This window comes from Neofelis nebulosa, chromosome 8, assembly GCF_028018385.1.
Source record: "Neofelis nebulosa isolate mNeoNeb1 chromosome 8, mNeoNeb1.pri, whole genome shotgun sequence".
Lineage (NCBI taxonomy): Eukaryota > Metazoa > Chordata > Mammalia > Carnivora > Felidae > Neofelis > Neofelis nebulosa.
Genome location: NC_080789.1, coordinates 19,208,795 through 19,226,636, shown reverse-complemented (window position 1 = coordinate 19,226,636; position 17,842 = coordinate 19,208,795). Strand labels below are relative to the sequence as shown.

The following is a 17,842-nucleotide window of genomic DNA, read 5'->3' as shown; positions in this document are numbered from 1 at the left end:
CAGGAGGCAGGCAGTAGGGGAGAAGCAGGAGTCAGTATTCGTTTTCTCATTTAATTAACCATATTCAACAGACCTATAGCCATGGCAAATTACTAAAGGCCATAACACATCCTTCAAGGAATACTTGGGGCCCGTTTTTTTCAGCCCATTAGTGATCAGAAGAACAGCCTCATAAACCCAGGTCTGCCAAAGCCAAAAGAAAAATGTGTATAATTGGAAAAAGGTTGAAAACAATCCTGGATAATAAATTACACTTACTCAGTTCCTTTGTCCTTCCAACTCTGCAGCTAGCCTCACATTTCATAAGGGAGCCATGGAGAAGAGGCGAATGCTGAGAGGAAGACTGTACTTATTAGGCACCAGGGGGAGGCCTCCAAGATGAGTGAAATCAGTTGTTTACTTAGATTCCGCTAACTTGAAGGGTGCGTCATGCCGAGAGGAGGCCATGGCTGCCTGCTTCCCTCGTGGTCTAGAGCAGGGCCCCACAGCTTAACCATTATCTGCAGGCAAGTTGGCAGGAGTTGCTTAACAAAATCTCTTCTAATTAGGTGTTCTGATAATCTTCTAAATTCCCTCCTGCAAAGGCCAACTACCTACCTCATTTCCTTGGACTGCCTGGAGTTACAATCTTCTCTGACATTTAATGGCTCCCTCTCCCTGGGAGCTAGATCTCCCGCTTACTGGGCGCATTTTCTTTAACATGTGGACGCGTCAACATGCATGCGCACACACACACACACACACACACACACACTCGTGTCTCGTGTGGGTTGAAACCAGCTGGAATACATTTGTCAGGGAGTGCCAAGCTTCAGTCGCTCGTGGAACTTGAAATGGATCCTCCCTGTTTGCTGGGATGAGTCTTCCGGTTGTTGCTAATGTCGCTGCCAGGAACGCACGAATGTGATCATTCGATTCTCGTCCATAAAGACATCGTGGGAGTCATATGTTTAAACCTATAACTCCTGGGAGAAGCAGAGGAACCAAAACAGCCTGACCTCCCTGATCAGGAGTTCCCAGCACTGTGGGTGGCATTCTGCCTGTGCCACCATTTAGCCACCCCGTGTGACACATACGCGAGTTTTGCCTGTCATTTCCCACATGGAAAAGTATCCAACAGAGCTGCCGTGCTCATATACATGTAGTGTAAAGTGAGGGCTGGGAGAACAATTTGCTCCCAAGAAATATTCCCTTTTCAACAGTGTTAAGATGCCCTATTCACCTCATTTATTATGGTCTGTTGGGAAAGTAAAAGTCTACCTGTCGACTTCTCTGCTGGAGTATTCAGTAGTCAGATCATGAAGCAGTGTGAGGACAATGCCTTTTTATGCAAAGGCACCCCCAGTATTAGAAGGAGGATCCATTTCTGGGTGTCAGGAAGCCTGTGTAGTATGATTTGAAGGCTCTTTTCTTCCCTGAGTCTCTCTCGACCTGAAATTGTGAAAGCCCTTGCTAAGAAAGTAAGCTCTGTAAATGCAAGAATCTTACCGGTTCTGTTTATTATTACTGTGTCTGCATGTCATGTGACCTAGAAAATACTTGTTGAATAAATGGATGAAGGAAACCAGAAATGCTGCCATTTTGACATTCATTTCTTTGGGTCGTCCATCAGAGCTTAGAGGCAATTATCTCTGAGATATGGGTAATGCTTTCAGCCTTCCCAACTCATGACCCTGTGGACTTTACAAACTTATTTCGTCCTTCTGACCCAAGGAGACTTTTAACAATAGCATTAACTGTAGTCTTTTGTGAACAGTAAAGACAATCCCTGTTTATTTGGGAATGTAGTACACACTTCGTAGACCTTATCTTTATTTTTCATGAGAAGACTGGGAAGAGTAGGAGTTGACTTGACAGGTGAGAGACCTGGAGCTCAGAGAAATCAAACAACTTGTCTAAAGTAGCCTAATCAGTGAGGAATAGATTTGAATACAGATTTATGTGAGATGAAGCTTGAACTTATAAGACACCAGGGGAAGGTCTCAGAGGAGAGTTAAATAAACTGTTTACTTGGAGTCACCCGATTTAAACACTGTGTAAGAGTGAGGATTCCTGTGCCCGTTTTCAAAATGGGCATCCTTTACTCTACGAAGTGTGGCCACGAGCCAGCAAAATTCTCATCAGAGAATTTATGGAAAATGCAGAGTCTTGGACTTCACCTCAGTCCTAATCAGAATCTGCCTTTTAACAAGACCCCCAGGCAATTTGTACGCTAAAGGTTGAAAAATGCTGGCCTACTCTCAATGCAGGTTCTGAGGGGCAGAGAGGAAAATTTGGAATGTAGTCCACACTCGGAGGAGGAAGGCCTGTCCCCATAGCTATCATATCACTGGGAATAGCAGGGAGCAGGTTGAGGGCAAGCTGAGGAGTACCAGATCTCTGACTGGACAGAACAGTACTCTCCACTTAGCACCAGAAACCCTTGCTTCAGTCAGACAAGGCATCTTGGTGCAAGCATAGATTTTGTGATTAAGTCCCTATCAGGGTGGCCAGTTTGTTTGTCCTGGTTTACTGGGGACTTTCCTGCATCTTGGGAAACTCTTCCATTGCAAGCAGACTGTGACAACTGGTCACTCTAGTCTCCATAGCTTCCTAAAAGAGTAAATGGTAAAGAGCATGTGCTCCGAAGTCAGAGGGGCAAATGTTGGCTCCACCAATTAATATTCAGGTGACTTTGGGCAAGTTACTTGACATCATGGGACTTCACGGTTTCATTTTATAAAATGGGGATAATTTGAATGGTACCTATCTCCTTCATAGTTGGGTGTATGGAAAGAGACAATGTTCTATCTATGCCTGGTATAAGCCAAGTGCTTAGAAATGTTAGCTGATCTGTTCTGAACTACATTTAGTGCTTACCTTCTTAGAATCCTAATTTTTATAGGGCCTCCAGCTCGGAGAGGGATCCTTTTATAAGAACAATTTTTCATCTTCTTTAAGTTTTTTTTTTTAAGTTTTTATTTATTTTTGAGAGAGAGAGAAAGAGAGCATGAGTGAGTGAAGGGTAGAGAGAGATGGAGAGAAAGAATCCCACGAGGGGAGAGAGAGGGGGAAAGAGAGAGGGAGAGAGAAGGAACCCCCACTCAGGCTCCACACTGTTAGCGTGAAGTCCAAAGCAGGACTCAAGCTCACCCGATGTGGGGCTTGAACTCATGGCTGTGAGATCATGACCTGAGCCAAAGTCGATGCTTAACTGACTGAGCCACCCAGGTGCCCCTCATCTTCTTTAAAGTTCTTACGGTTTGCCTTGTCACCTTCTCCTAGATTGTAAGCCCCTTGAGATTATTAATAATAATGTTATTGGGGAACCTGGGTGGTTCAGTCAGTTAAACATCCGACTTCGACCCAGGTCATGATCTCATGGTTCATGGGCTCGAGCCCCACGTCAGGCTCTGTGCAGACAGAGCCAAGCCTGGAGTCTGCTTTGAGTTTTGTGTCTCCCTCTCTCTCTCTGCCCCTTCCCCTCTCACACTCTGCGTCTCTCTTTCTCTCAGAAAGAAATAAACATTAACAAAATTAATCAGAATAATGTTATGTGGACCACCTCCTCCAAGACCAGTAGTAGGGCAGCATTTCAAGTCCTTGTTATTGTGCCAAGTGCTGTGAAAAGCAAATTGCTATCAGTGGGTAAGCACTTACTCTGAAGCAGGTACTTAGGTAGTTCATGAATCCTCATGGCATCTCTATGCGGTGGGGATCGTTAGCCCCATCTTATGTATCCATCACCTCCTGACATAGGAGACATGCCCATCATTCTGGCTTCTGTGCCCAACCCTGCCGAATCTACCTTCTACACCTCCAAGGGCATGAGGTTTGTTTGTTCCTGATTACCCTGCTGGTCCTTAGTTTGGGATTTATCCTCGAGCCAGGGGCCTGGGTGGTCTTTCAGAAATCTGAGGAGAAGGTCATTAATAAGGGATCGTTTCCCCAAATTGACCTTTGATGAAAACCTCAAGCTGAAGTTCTGCCAGAGCCTTGTTTTCTCCTACTTGAACATAGTGTCATGTGAGCTCGGGCAAGAAGTTGGAACAGTTCAGAAATGATGCAAGTGTGTTAATCTCAAAACAATCCAGAGCAAATAACTTAGTTTAATAAGTCAGAGGTATCTAATGAGGGATTAATATGCAAATAACTGTAGTGGAAGGAAATAAATTTCCGTAATGGGTCAGTTGCTCACACATCGCTTACTTTCCGATCTCTCCTGCACATCACTTTTTCAAGTAGGACCCACAAACTGACAGCCTGTGGGCCTAATATGGCCCACGGCTAAGCTTGGTTTGGGTTGCACAATGTTTTAAAACTCAGGGAGTTTACACTAAAATCTATACTTATACTTATACTATACTATACTATACTATAGTATACTTATACTTTCGCTTTAAAAACGGAAAGATCCGGAAACATGTCCTCATGTTTACAACTGCCGGAGCCACTATTTCCCATCACTTTACACCAGACTGTTCTCTTCATCTATATTCTTTGCCTCACCTCTCTAGGGGTGTGTGTTTTCTACCCTGTTATGAAAGTGTCTGTTGTCATAGACAAGTCCAATGAAAGGTGGTTGTACCTGCTAGCGAGATGGGCTCAGGCAGCCTTATTTTCTAAGACGTTACCTGCCACCAGCCCTCCGTTTCTCCGCTGTGGCTGGTGCCACCACGGAGGGCAACTGATTCAGAAGTGGCCCATCCTGAAGCCAGAAGGGACTTCTGGCCTGGCAAAGAAAAGCTAGCAAGGGTATTCACGTTTTTCGCTCAGAACGTTGGAATTAGAAAGCTGAGTAACTATTGCCGGCTAGCAGGGGAAAAAATTGGAGAGACTATTCACTGCAGTTAGCATCGTAGCAAGACAAAGCCCTGTGCAAGCTGAGTTACGGGGGTGAGGAAAAGCCATTGAGAGGGGAGAATATCTTTCTCACCAAAAGAGGCAATGAGAAGACACCAGGTGGCCCTGAAAGGTTGAGAGCTTAAAGCTTGATGTCATTCTCAAATCTGCTTCTGGTGAGACCCTGATATACTTGGCTTCTAATCTTTGGGTGTCCTTGAGTTAGGGGAAACTTGCCCCCACTTGTCCTATATCCACCCTTCTTTTTAGGGAAATAATACCTGAATTTCCTTAAGTGAAACATCTCCCCATGAGAGAAAAGCCCATCTGAGAATGAACCCTACCAATAAGGGAGAAAAGAACCCCACTTCCACCCCCAAATATTTCAGATGTTTCTCATTTTTCCCAAAATGGTTGTGTTCTTTAAGTCTTCATTCAGCATATTTGCCTGTATTTAAGGTACCAGTGAGAAGTGCAATAGTGATGAAAATATATTTCCTAAGCATTTACTGGGTATTATCTATATACAATTCACTGTGGTGGGCACTGAGAGGGAAACAAAGATGACCCAAATCCCTACGCCCAAGGAGTTTACAATCTAATAGAGAAGATGGGAATGTACATGAATTGCTGTAGCCTAACAGAGGAATGAAATAAACCCTGCAGTAAATACTGGCAGATGGTCAGAGTCCTTAGGGAAGAGAGGGGAGGAAGTACTTCTCTCCATTGGGGGTGGGGCAGATTAATAATCCGGCTTCCTGGCAAGTGAGGAGAGATGATAGACGGAGAGCAATTTACAAGGAACATTGACAATGGGCAGTGTTGATGGCCATGATGGGAGGAGACAGAAAAGGAATACAAGAGAACCAGAAGCACAGCAGGACAAAAAACAAGCAAAAACAATCCCCTCCATAAGGACGTGGGGCATAGCTGAATGACAATCTATAGTTGCCATCACAGTAGTCCCAAAACTGAATATCACGAAAGACAGAGTAGGGAGAGATCATTGTGGATTTATTTGGGTGGTCAAGGAATCCTTCCTAAGGAGATTGGCCTCCAATGGAGCCTTGAACTTTATGTAGGAGTTATGGAAGGGTGAGAGGCACAAGGGCACTCCAGGTGAAAAGAACGATGGGAGCAAAGGCACTGGAAGCTGAAGGAGTCATGCTTTGTCCTGTCAGGGGCAGAATGTGTATGTTCGTGACCAGCCTTACTGCAGTTGATAGTTCACAGTGGAGAGTGGTAGAAAAATATGGTTGATAAGGCCGTCTGGGGCCAGCCTGTGCAAGGCCTTGGATTTCAGGACAAAGGGTTTGGACTTGATCCTGGAGACAGTGGGAGCCAGAGAAGACTGGGGAAAGGGGTTGACTTGATGAAAGAGTTCCTCATTCACTAAAGAAAAGCACCAGCACAGCTCATTTTTCTCCTTAGAAAACAATCTCAGAATTTAGCTTTAAATGCACCCCCAACTCTGTGAAAAGCATATACCAGCCCCTGCATGGCTCCCAGGGGAAGTTCATGAGTTCAGACTCAAAGCACAAGATGTGTTTTATTTGGCATTTAAGCGTGTCTATGGGTGATGTGTGTCCTCAAATGAGGACAGACTGATATGATTAAAAATTTCATATCGGTTATTTTGACTCTCTCATGCCTTTGCTCTCCACTGTTTAGCCTCCGACTCCTTCACTTCTGGATATCCAGAGGAAAATGGCTGTAAGATCAGAGACTTTCTTAGTAGCATGTGTGGTGTAGATTCTCAGGTTAAGGACTCTGTAGGAATTAACTGCTGCTTTCTCAAGCTTTCTAAGTCTCATTTGGTCTTTAGAGTCTAGGAATACCTCACATCGCGTCTGGCACTTGGCAGGGATGCAACTACAACCGATTGGTAATGATGTTTATGATAGTACGGTTTTAAATGGAAATGGAAACCTACTTAAATTTTATTAAACCTAATTCACCTATTTACGTATTTCTTCTCTCCTTTCTTTCTCCCTTTCTTCCTGCTCACTGTTTCTTCATTTCTCTTTCCTCCTTTTTCTTTTTACTTTCTATCTCCTTGTAACTTTCTTTTTCCTTACAGGAACTGGGAAAGACAAGGGTGTGTGGGCGGCCATGGCGTCCCTCCAAGGAAAGTGTGAGGCTTTGGGCAAAATAGATCTCTCATTTCTTCCAAACATAGGTCTAATCTGAACTGTCTCCAGGCTCCAGTCTCCAATCCAACTTCAGTGGTTTCAGTTGGACTCCATGAGAAGGGACCCCAGGGATGCTGTGTCGTTAGTCTTGTCTTGGAGAAAACCAGCTTTCTATGCACCTACTTGTTTCACAGATTGGGGCACCCACATTCCCTTTCCTCACGTCACTGGATCCCAAGAGACTCTTCTGAGTGAAATGCCTTGCTGAAGAGAAGCAGGACTTCATTAAGAGTTTGATTTATCCCCAAATGATCTATTGTTATGCATCAAACATGTTTTCCCTACGAACCAGTTGGCAGGGAGCACACAGATAAATTACTACAAGATGTAACCAGACAAGCTGTTGAAAAGGGAAATGGCTCTCTGTGTGTGGAACTCAGGAGAGCACATCTATAAACATGTGTTGGGAAATCAATTCAGTGTAACTTTGTTGGAAGGAATGAGCTGCTGCCCCCAAACTACCAGCTTGCTGTGATAGCTAACTGTTTTTTTGAGGTCATCATCCATTGTCTCAGTGGTGAGTATGGAAACACAAGGGTAAGACCTACTCTGAAGTGTCTTCCAAGGGGAGTAGGTACTGGATTATCCGTAGGCAGTTGTGAGTTCTCTCCGTAGGTCCAAGTCATGTTAACTAACCTTGTTTTGCTGGAGAGAATGGGTTAGAGTGATTCTATCTGCATAAACAGTATTCAGTTGATGTAATGACAGATTTCAAAAAAATAATGGTAATCATCTAATCTAATCTCATCTCATCTAATGCTCTAGCACAAGGCTATACAGTTTGATATGCAAGTAAAAACCCTGGAAATGGCATGGAGAGGGAGGTAATAAATCCTGCCTGACCATGTGGTACTTGCGTGTCTGCGATTCTTGGAAAGTTCCTCAACTTCTCTGAGATCTCCCCCTCTTGTGTAAAGGAGAATAGGTATACACTACTTGCCTTACAAGTTGTTTTGTTTTAACACATGCAGCATGCTGTATAACTTCATCGCGGCTAATTAAATTTAAATGAGTTAAATTAAATCAATGAAAACTTTAGCTCCGTTTCAAATGTTCAGGAGCCACGTGGGGCTTGTGGCTACTATATCGGGTAGCACAGATATTGAACACTTCCATTATTGTGGAAAGTTCAATTGGACGGTATATTCTAGAGGATGCCAAACACAAAGAAGGTACTTTATACATAATTGTTGCTTCCTGCTTCCTAGTTTTCAAAGCACTTTCATACCTAGGACCTGACTGAAGGACTACCCGTCCGGGAAAGTTGGAATGTCCTTTGACAGTCTCTTGGACAAGACTGTCTCTCTCTATGGTGTTCTAACCTGGCTCAAGGCCACAAAGCATGGTGATTGCTGGAAAATTGGAGAATGTGCAAAAGAGAGGATTTATAGGCCTTTAGTGAAAATGCATATGTATATTCCAAATGTATGTGTGAGAGGCTTTGACTCCAACCGCGTAACCCATCTTAGTAGAGGTAAAAATGACAGTAGAAATGAAGCAGAATCAACAACAATGAAACCAAACAACCTTGTAAGAATAACCGTCAAATACTCACGCTTTAAACGTGATGTGAAGAGTCTAAGGGGACTTGTGGGAACACGCTTATGACCCTCCTGATGTTTCATTTAACTGCCTTGGAACTAAACACCTCAGAGTAGATGGAGGTTGCCCCAAGATGTGTAGCTGAGGCTTAAGGAATTTCTTCAAGGTTAAAGCAGGGTTATTACAAATTTGCTTCCATTTGTTTGAGGACCATCTTGACTTTCTAGGGTGAGTCCCACACATCTTTGCTGCAGTTGATGGGACTGTAGCATGCTGAGAAGGTCCTCTCATGCTTCAGAGCATATTTCTTGGCAGAAACAGAAGCAAGCACGTGGTACAGATGCCCTCCATATGCAGAAGGGGGGAAAGAACAAAAGTAATAGCTATGTTTATTGAGTGCTTATTACGTTCTATTCATATAATGTATGTCATCTGAATCAGTCTCTGCTATAGACTTACTAGGTAAAAACTATTAATATTCTTATTTTATAGATGAAGAATTGAGGCACCAAATGGTTAAGAACTCCCCCAAGGTCACAAGCTAATAAATGGTGGAGCCAGGACTTTGACCCTGGGTGGTTAGCAAAAGTTCATGTTCTTAACCATTGTTTTCTGAGGCCTATTAAGGTAAAAGAGAGAAAGAGAGAGAGAGAGAGAGAGAGAGAGAGAGAGAGAGAGAAGAAGAAGAAGAAGAAGAAGAAGAAAAAGAAGAAGAAAAAGAATGAAAGAAAGAAAGAAAGATGAAGAAGAATAAAGAATTCTTTTACAATATTTAAAGTTTTCCTTCTATAGTTTTTCTGGCTGCTGTAGGAAACAGCTGTAGATACTAAAGAAAATTATAGTATCAAAAATGATGATGAAAACACTTTTCTAGATAGGCAATTTATAGATTTATGAAAAACAAGCATTTCATGACTAGATGAAGATAATAAATGAAAATGAAACAGTGAGGTCATTTTTTTCTTTGAAAGTATGGAATCCTTTTTTGTCTTTAATGTGTGCCATGTGAATAGGAGCATTTAGATGGGAGGGTGCACAAAGTGAGACCTTAGGCCAGATGCCTGCTTTTGTCAATAAAGTTTTATTGGAACACGGCCACACCCAATCACTTATGGATTATCCGTGGGTAGAATTGAATATATGTGTGGCCCACAAAATCTGATGTATTTACCATCTGGCTCTTTATAGAAAACAACTTTCTGATCCCTGACTTAGAAGACAGAAAATAGAATTATATTCCGAAAGCGGATCTTAGCTTATATCTGTTATTTTCAGCAGACTCAAAATGTAGAACTTCAATGGTACATTATTAATTCAATTTAACACTGCTTAGTTTTAGATGGCCCAAAACTGCAAATAAGAGGTTTACAGATCAAAGGGCAAACACTTACAATAAAGCATCGTTGCAGTTCTTAGTTTGAAAGCCAAAGGCAATTCCTAACTAAGGTAGAATGAGTACTCTGTGATCTTCCAACCCTCTGTCCATTCCTGTCTGATAGTTCTAATCACAAATAATCATCATGATTGGGGCGCCTGGGTGGCTCAGGTGGTTGAGCTACTGACTCTTGATTTCCACTCAGGTCGTGATCTCACAGTTGTGAACAGTGGTGAAATTGAGCCTTGCAGTGGTCTCCACGCAGAATACGGAGCCTGCCTGGGATTCTCTCTCCTTCCCTCTCTCTCTGTCCCTCTCCAACTTGCTCTCTTTATGTCTCTCTCTCTCTCTCAAAATAAATAAATAGGCTTAAAAAAAAACCACACAAATAATCATCATGATTATTCTTGATGTTGTTTCACTTTCCTTTCTGGGTTTCTTTTCTTTTCTTTTTTTTTAAATTTTGTTTTAATGTTTATTTATTTCTGAGAGAAGGAGAGAGACAGAGTGTGAGCAGGGGAGGGGCAGAAAGAGAGGGAGACACAGAGTCTGAAGCAGGCTCCAGGCTCTGAGCTGTTGGGGCTCAAACTCACGAACCACTCACTGAACCGTGAGATCATGATCTGAGCCAAAGTCAGCTTAAGCGACTGAGCCACCCAGGTGCCCCTCCTTTCTGGGTTTCTTGATAACAGAAGATTGGTTTTTGTACCCTGGTGCTTAGGCAGTGATTGTCACATAGTAGTAGCTGAATAAAGAGCTCTGCGGCAAAAAGTTGAAGAATCAAACACAGGAAGAGAGAGTAATGTGGCCACAACAGAGGTTTGGGCAGAATCCTCTCTCAAAGACAGAGTGAACTAGCAGTAAATTCTCAAGAATCACAGCATCACTACACAACCCAGGGGGAGTCACGTAATCCTGGCTGACTTCTACTGATTACAAATTATGTGCCATAGATGCACTCCCCTCAGCTTCTTGCAACCATTTGCTTCCTTAATCTTCACAACTCAAGGAAATAGTTTACTCTCTTAATTCCACAAGGGAGAAAACTGCAGCTCAGAGAAGTTTAATTCTCTGAACCAGTATACACAGCTAGAAAATGAGAGAATCAAGTTTAGACCTAGGGAGTCTGAATCCAGAGGCAAAACTGGTAATAATTATGCTATATTGGTCTCTCTGTGGCTGTATATATAACCTCATCTTCCTCAGTAGTTTTCCAGATTCCATGGGGAGCTGTTCCCTGAAAATGTATGTTTCCACTCTTCTAATGAAAACCAATAGTCCAAATCTAGTTTGTTGTTTAGCTATTCATTTTACAGCCAAATCACTATAACTGGCCTCTGTCTAGTAAAGCACATCATTTGATCAGGGATAGTCATACTATATTGTCTTTGTACTTCCAGTACTCCTTAGGAATGACCTATCCAGTTATGCTGTGTACTTAAAAATATATTATTTCAGGCGCACCTGGGTGGTTCAGTCAGTTAAGCATCCGACTCCTGATTTCAGCTTAGGTCATGATCTCACGGTTTGTGAGATCAAGCCACATGTCCCTTTGAGCCTATTTGGGACTCTCTCTCTCTCTGCCCCTCCCCCTCCCAATAAATAAATAAACGTTAAAAAGTATAGAGAGAGTATATATATTATTTCAAATGTAGAAAAACTAGAAAATCTTTACATATAGGTTCTTGAGATTCCAATTTCAGTCTGAGGTCCACAACATTAATATCACCTGGAAGCTTGTTAGAAATACAGAATCTTAGGGGAGCCCTGGTGGCCCCATCGCTTAAATGTCCAACTTCATCTCAGGTCGTGATCTCGTGGTTTGTGAGTTTGAACCTTGAATCAGGCTCTGGGCTAACAGCTCTGAGCCTGCTTCGGATTCTCGGTCTACCACCCCTACCCCCACCTCGCTGTTCCCTCGCTCTTGCTATCTCTTTCTCAAAAATAAATAAATAAACGTTTTTAAAAATAGTAAAAAAAAAAAAAAAAAGAATTATAGACTATTAGGCCCCACCCCAGGCCTATTAAAACAGAATCTGCATGTTAACAAGATGGGCAGGTGAATCTTACCAGTTTAAAGTCTGAGAAACGTGGCCTGTGCCACTACAGTATGATTATCACTGGTTCCCCAAAACAGATACTAATTTAATACCTACAGAAATAATAGGAGTCGAGCTGATAAAACCTTGATATGCGGAGGGTAAAGGCCCCATCCTTGCAGTGAAAAGAGCTAGTTGTTCATAGCCTTGACTGCACAATAGGATCGCCTAGGGAGCTTTTAAAAACCCCAGAGCTATTCAGGATCTTTTGTGGTTCCACTCGAATTTTAGTTTTGTTTTGTTTTGTTTTTCTATTTCTGTGAAAAATGTCTTTGGAATTTTGACAGGTATTGCACTGAATTTATAGATGGTTTTGTGTAGTACAAACATTTTGAGAATATTAACTCTTCTGATCCATGAGCACAGGATGTCTTTCCATGTATTTGTGCCTTCTTCAGTTTCTTTCATCAAAGTCTTATAGTTTTAGTGTACAACTTTCTCATTTCATTGGTTAAATTGTTCCTAAGGATTTTATCGTTTTTGATGCTATTGTAAATGGGGTTGCTTTATTTCCTTTTTCAGATAGTTTGGTTTTCTGTATAGAATCACAACTAATTTTTCCATGTCAGGTTTGAATCCTGAAACTTCACCGAATTCATTTTTTAGTTCAAACAGTTGTTTGGTAGAGTCTTTACGATTTTCTTTCTTTTTTTTTTTTTTAATTTTTTTTTTTTTTTTTTACATTTATTCATTTTTGAGAGACAGAGCACAAGCAGAGGAGGGGCAGAGAGAGAGGGAGACACAGAATCTGAAGCAGGCTCCACACTCCCAGCTAGCAGCACAGAGCCTGGCCTGGGGCTCCAACTCACAAACCGTGACATCACCTGAGCCCAAGGCGAACGCACAACCGACTGAGCCACCCACGCGCCCCTATGATTTTCTATATATAAGATCATGTGGGGCTCCTGGGTGGCTCAGTCGACTGAGTGTCTGACTCTTGGTTTAAGTTCAGGTTATGATCTCACGGTTTGTGAGATTGAGCCCCACATCAGGCTCTGTGCTGACAGCTCGGAGCTGTTTGGGATTCTTTCTCTCTCTCTATTTCTCTCTCTTGCTCTTGCACTCTGCCTCTATCTCTCTAAAAAGAAATAAATAAATGTTTAAAAAAATTTTTTTTAGATAGAAGATCATGTCATTTGTCACTTAACGACATTTGATCATGTCGTAATTTTACGCCTTTTCCCCAATTTGGATATATTTTATTTTATTTCACTTTATTTTATTTTATTTTATTTATTTTACTTTATTTGTCTTTCCTGAGTGTTCTGGCCAGGATTTCTAGCACTATGTTGAATAGGAATGATGAGAGTGAGCACCCTTGTCTCGTTCCTCATCTTAGAAAGAAAGCTTTCAGCCTTTCACCATCAAATATGATGTTAACCTCGGGCTTGTCATATAGGCTTTTATTCTGTTGGAGTATGTTTCTTCTATATGAATTTTCATACTTTTATTTCTATGCCATAACTATCTATCTATCTATCTATCAGCCAAATATTTGAATAGACATTTTTCTGAAGTCCAAAGGACACATACAAATGGCCAATAAGTACATGAAAACGTGTTTAACATCACTAATCACTAGGGAAACGCAAACCAAAGTCACGATGAGACATTACCTCATACGTGTTAGAATGGCAAGGCAAGAGAAACAAATGCTGGTGAGGAGGTGGAGGAAAGGAAACCCTTGTGCACTGTTGTTGGGAATGCAAACTGGTACAGCCACTGCGCAACACAGTATGCTGGTTCTTCCAAAAGTTAAAAATAGAAATACTGTGCCTTCCATAGTTTCCACTTCTAGCTATATAAAGGAATCCTCTGATTTTCTTTCTTTTTTTAATTTTTTCAATCTTTATTTTTGAGAGAGAGAGAGAGAGAGAGAGATAGGGACAGAGCACGAGCGGGGAAGGGGAAGAGAGAGAGAGGGAGACACAGAATCCAAAGCAGGCTCCAGGCTCTGAGCTGTTAGCACAGAGCCCCATGCGGGGCTCAAAGTCATGGACCACAAGATCATGACCTGAGCCAAAGTCAGACGCCTAACCGACTGAGCCACCCAGGCACCCAGGAATCTTGTGATTTTCAAAAGTTTATGTTACATCTCTCCCCATTTATGAAGGACCTACATCATTACTTGTTCTTGCAAACTGAAAGAAATCCGAAGAGGATTTTCGCTTTTTCAATAAAAGCAAGAAGCAAATGTAGCATTCAGCGTTTGTTTCGCAGTAAGCTGTTCTAGAGTCAGCTGCCCACCCCGCGCAGCAAAACTGTGGCCTTGTCCATCCCCTTCCACACTCAGCATCTCAGCACCAAGCCCCCAGAGTTTTGCACTGTGTCTGTGAGTATCTGTGCTTTCTCTGCACTTCTTTTGTGCATTCGTTAGCAAGATGTGTGTTCTAAAATATTAAAAAAGCTAAAAGAGGTTATTTTTGGGGTCTGGGAATGCTCAAGAATATTTGCATGCGAATTAATAGTAATTGCTTTTTCACTTGATGCCATTTCAGCTTACTAAAGGAATGTTTTACTTTCAGATGGCTGGGGAAACCTGTATCTGAAGGGAAGGAAGTCACTACCTCATAAAGGTATCTGCACCCTCTGTTTATATTATTCTCAGCAGTAAAGACATGAAAACAACCTCTGTGTCCGCTGACAGATGAGTGGACACATACACACAATGGAATATTATTCAGTCATAAAAAGAAGTAAATCCTGCCAGGATGGATGAATCTTGATGGCATTACGCTAAGTTCAATAAGTCAGAGAAAAATACTGTGTGATCTCACTTACATGTAGAATCTGAAAAAGCTGAACTCATAGAAACAGAGGAGATTGGTGCTTCTAGGGCCTGGGGATGGGGAACATGAGGAGATGGTGTTTACATTTCCAGTTATAGGAGGAATACGTTCTGGGGATCTAATGTACAGCAGGGCGACCATAGTTTAAGATACTGTATTATAGACTTGAAAGCTGCCAAGACAGTGGATCTCACATGTTCTCACCGTAATAATAATACAAAGAAGAAAAAGAATGGCAGTTATGTGAGGTGAAGGATATGTTAGCTGATCTTATTGTGGTAAACATTTTGCAGTATATACATGTATCAAATCATCACATCGTACACCTTCAACTTACACGATGTTCTCACGTTCTCTATGCCAATAATATCTCAATAAAGCTAGGGAAAGAACCAAACCCAGACCCCAGGCTGCTTACAATACTAATTAATTCAGAATCTCTGGGGGTGGGATCGAGGCATCAGTATTTTTAAAGGATCCCTCGGTGATTCCAATATGCAGCAAAAGTTAATCCTTCTCTTGGAGATGGGTTATTGACCGTGAGAGAGGTGTGAATGTGATTCCATTTGCCTTGAGTCTTTTCACATGAGATTGTCTTTCTATCTGACCCCCTTTACCCCGGGGAACTGCTGACAAAGATTCTCTCCTTAACCAGACTTTAATCAGATTCCTCTAAGCCCTCTGCTTGGCTAGCCTGACTGGAGCTTCCGCCTCTGTCCTTGCAGAGCCCGCTTTTAGCAAGAATCCTGCCGTGTCAGTTTAGCCAGGATCCCTCCCCTCAATATCTGATCACCATCCTTATCCCTTATCATTCCCAGGTGACATCTGATCACCTTGACCTGCCTTCAGCAAGAATCCTGTTTGGTCAGTTTAGCCAGAATTATCCTACCCGTCTGGGTAGTTTTCCATCCACTGACCTCCGTCCAGCTCCTTGGTTATATCCCCGCTCCCTTAACTATTCAGAGTTGAACCTGACGTCTCCCACTGCAGAACCCACACTGCAGTGGTCCCCCTTGAAAAAAGTCTTCCTGGCCATCTTTAACAAGCGCCAGGATGATTTTTCTTCAACAGGTACTACCCACCCTTCATGTCTCACTGTAAACCTAAAATTCTTTTTCTTCTAGGAGGTCTGCATTAGATGCCTCTCCTACGGGCTCACAGCACTCCCTCTACTTCTCCTCTTAATCGCTGTTGTTAATTTCCTGTGCACTTTTCTCCGTGTTCCATTTGATCCCAAATGTCATGATAGTAACACTGCATCCACTGTGTTCAACATGAACAGCAGCAGCAGCAATTAAAATTCATTACATCGCTGACTGTGTGTCTCTCCCTGTGCATGTTATCTTGGCTAATCTATTTTAGCTAATCTGTTTTAGCTAATCTACATGCCAATGTCACAGCTGACAGTCTAACGATGGGAAAATTAATTAACTTGCCTCAGGTCACACTGCTAGGGAGTCCTTAGGCCAAATTCAGTTCCTGGCACATAGTAGGGTGTTCAATAAAGGTTGGTTGAGTCAAAGAATAAATGTATGAGTTACTTTCCTCTCCAGTCTGCCCACACCTTCTCTGATGGGATCGAAGCCACACTGAGATTCCTTTCCCCTACCTCCCGCCCCCATACTCAGGATCCAGCCCTGATATCTTCCAAGTTCTCTGCCACAAAATAAATAGCCCGAAAGTCCTGATCTTTCTACAGATGAACAGTAGCAACTGCTGACAATAGGGCTAGTATTCTGGCTTGTTTGACAAAGTGTGCTTAAAGGAAAAATAAAATGAGAGGAGAGACCACGTGTGTAATATTTGCCAAAGTGTGTGCCTTCAGCTTACAGTTTCAAGCTACTTTCCAACCTGAAGCCTGAGGACCCAGCGTGGGAAGGGTAGGGCATGGAAGGGTTACGAAGGACCTTTACATCCTCAGACATGCCACACATTTTCTGAAAGTGGAAATAAACATTATTCTCCATTCCTAGGTGACTATTGGATTGTAATCCTTTCATAACCAATAAAACGTGAGCTCATTTAAAATTGTTATCGAATCCACATTAATTTCCCATCATCTTACTCGCTAAGTACACCCAGAAGCACAGATACATTTTGGGAGGTCCACTGGGATTTTTGAAGTTATTAGTGGTAACAAAAATCCTAAATATTTACTGACTGGGCCTTGTATTGTAGGTGCAGATTACCTCACTTAATTCTCCATCAACCCTCTGAGGTAGGTATTATTATTCCCACTTTAGACAAGAGGAGTATAAGATATACTAGAACATTGCTAATAATACCTCCTGCTTTATACTGTGTTAGAACCAAAACACTCGGAGAATTCTGCAAGTTCAGTGCCAGAGTAGCACCAAAAGAAGTCTATGGAGGCTCAGTCCCTTGGGGGGTTGCGCAGAGGATGCTAATACTTGTACCCAGACATGAAGGAGGGTCCTCAGATGGGCTGACAGTGTCCAGAATTTGGGGATGGATAGTAATCCAAGGAGGAAGTACGTGCCCAGAAGATTAGCAGGGGCTACAGGAGTCGTCTTGGCAAATGAAATGAGAATAGGGGTGCCTGTCTGTTTGAGGCAAATGGTGATCGTCTTGGGTGGAGTGGGGAGAATATGTAAGGGACCTGTGGCCTCCAGTGCCTGGGAGGAGTGATTTATATTTAGTCAAGAATTCATTGAGTTCCTACTGTGTTCCACGCACAGTGCGAGTGGCTGGGATGCGGTTCTGAGTCAGAGATGTCGTTTCTGTCTTAGTGGGAATTGTTCGGAGAAATTACTCAAATATCAACATAATACGTCATTTTAAAACTGTGACAAGTGTGATGTTGGAAAGGCACGGGTACCATACAAATATACAGTAGGGGGAATTTGGGCTTGTTGGTGGGGGGATCAGGAAGAGTTTTCTTGAAGAAATGACTGGAGAGAGGGAAGAAGAGTGAGCATTCCTGGCAGAGGGAACAGCTTGTGCAAGGGTCCTGAGGTGGGAGGAAGAGGATGCAGAAAGAAAGCCATTATGTCTAGAGCCCCG

General features: G+C 42.4%; 1 long non-coding RNA gene across 1 annotated transcript; it reads left to right on the top strand.

The window, feature by feature from the left end:
- The first annotated feature begins 7,133 nt into the window (after window positions 1-7,133).
- On the top strand, window positions 7,134-16,134 carry LOC131483939 (uncharacterized). Its single transcript, XR_009247948.1, has 3 exons — window positions 7,134-7,530; window positions 14,555-14,605; window positions 15,943-16,134. It is a non-coding gene; the product is annotated as an uncharacterized LOC131483939 (long non-coding RNA).
- Window positions 16,135-17,842: the final 1,708 nt, after the last annotated feature.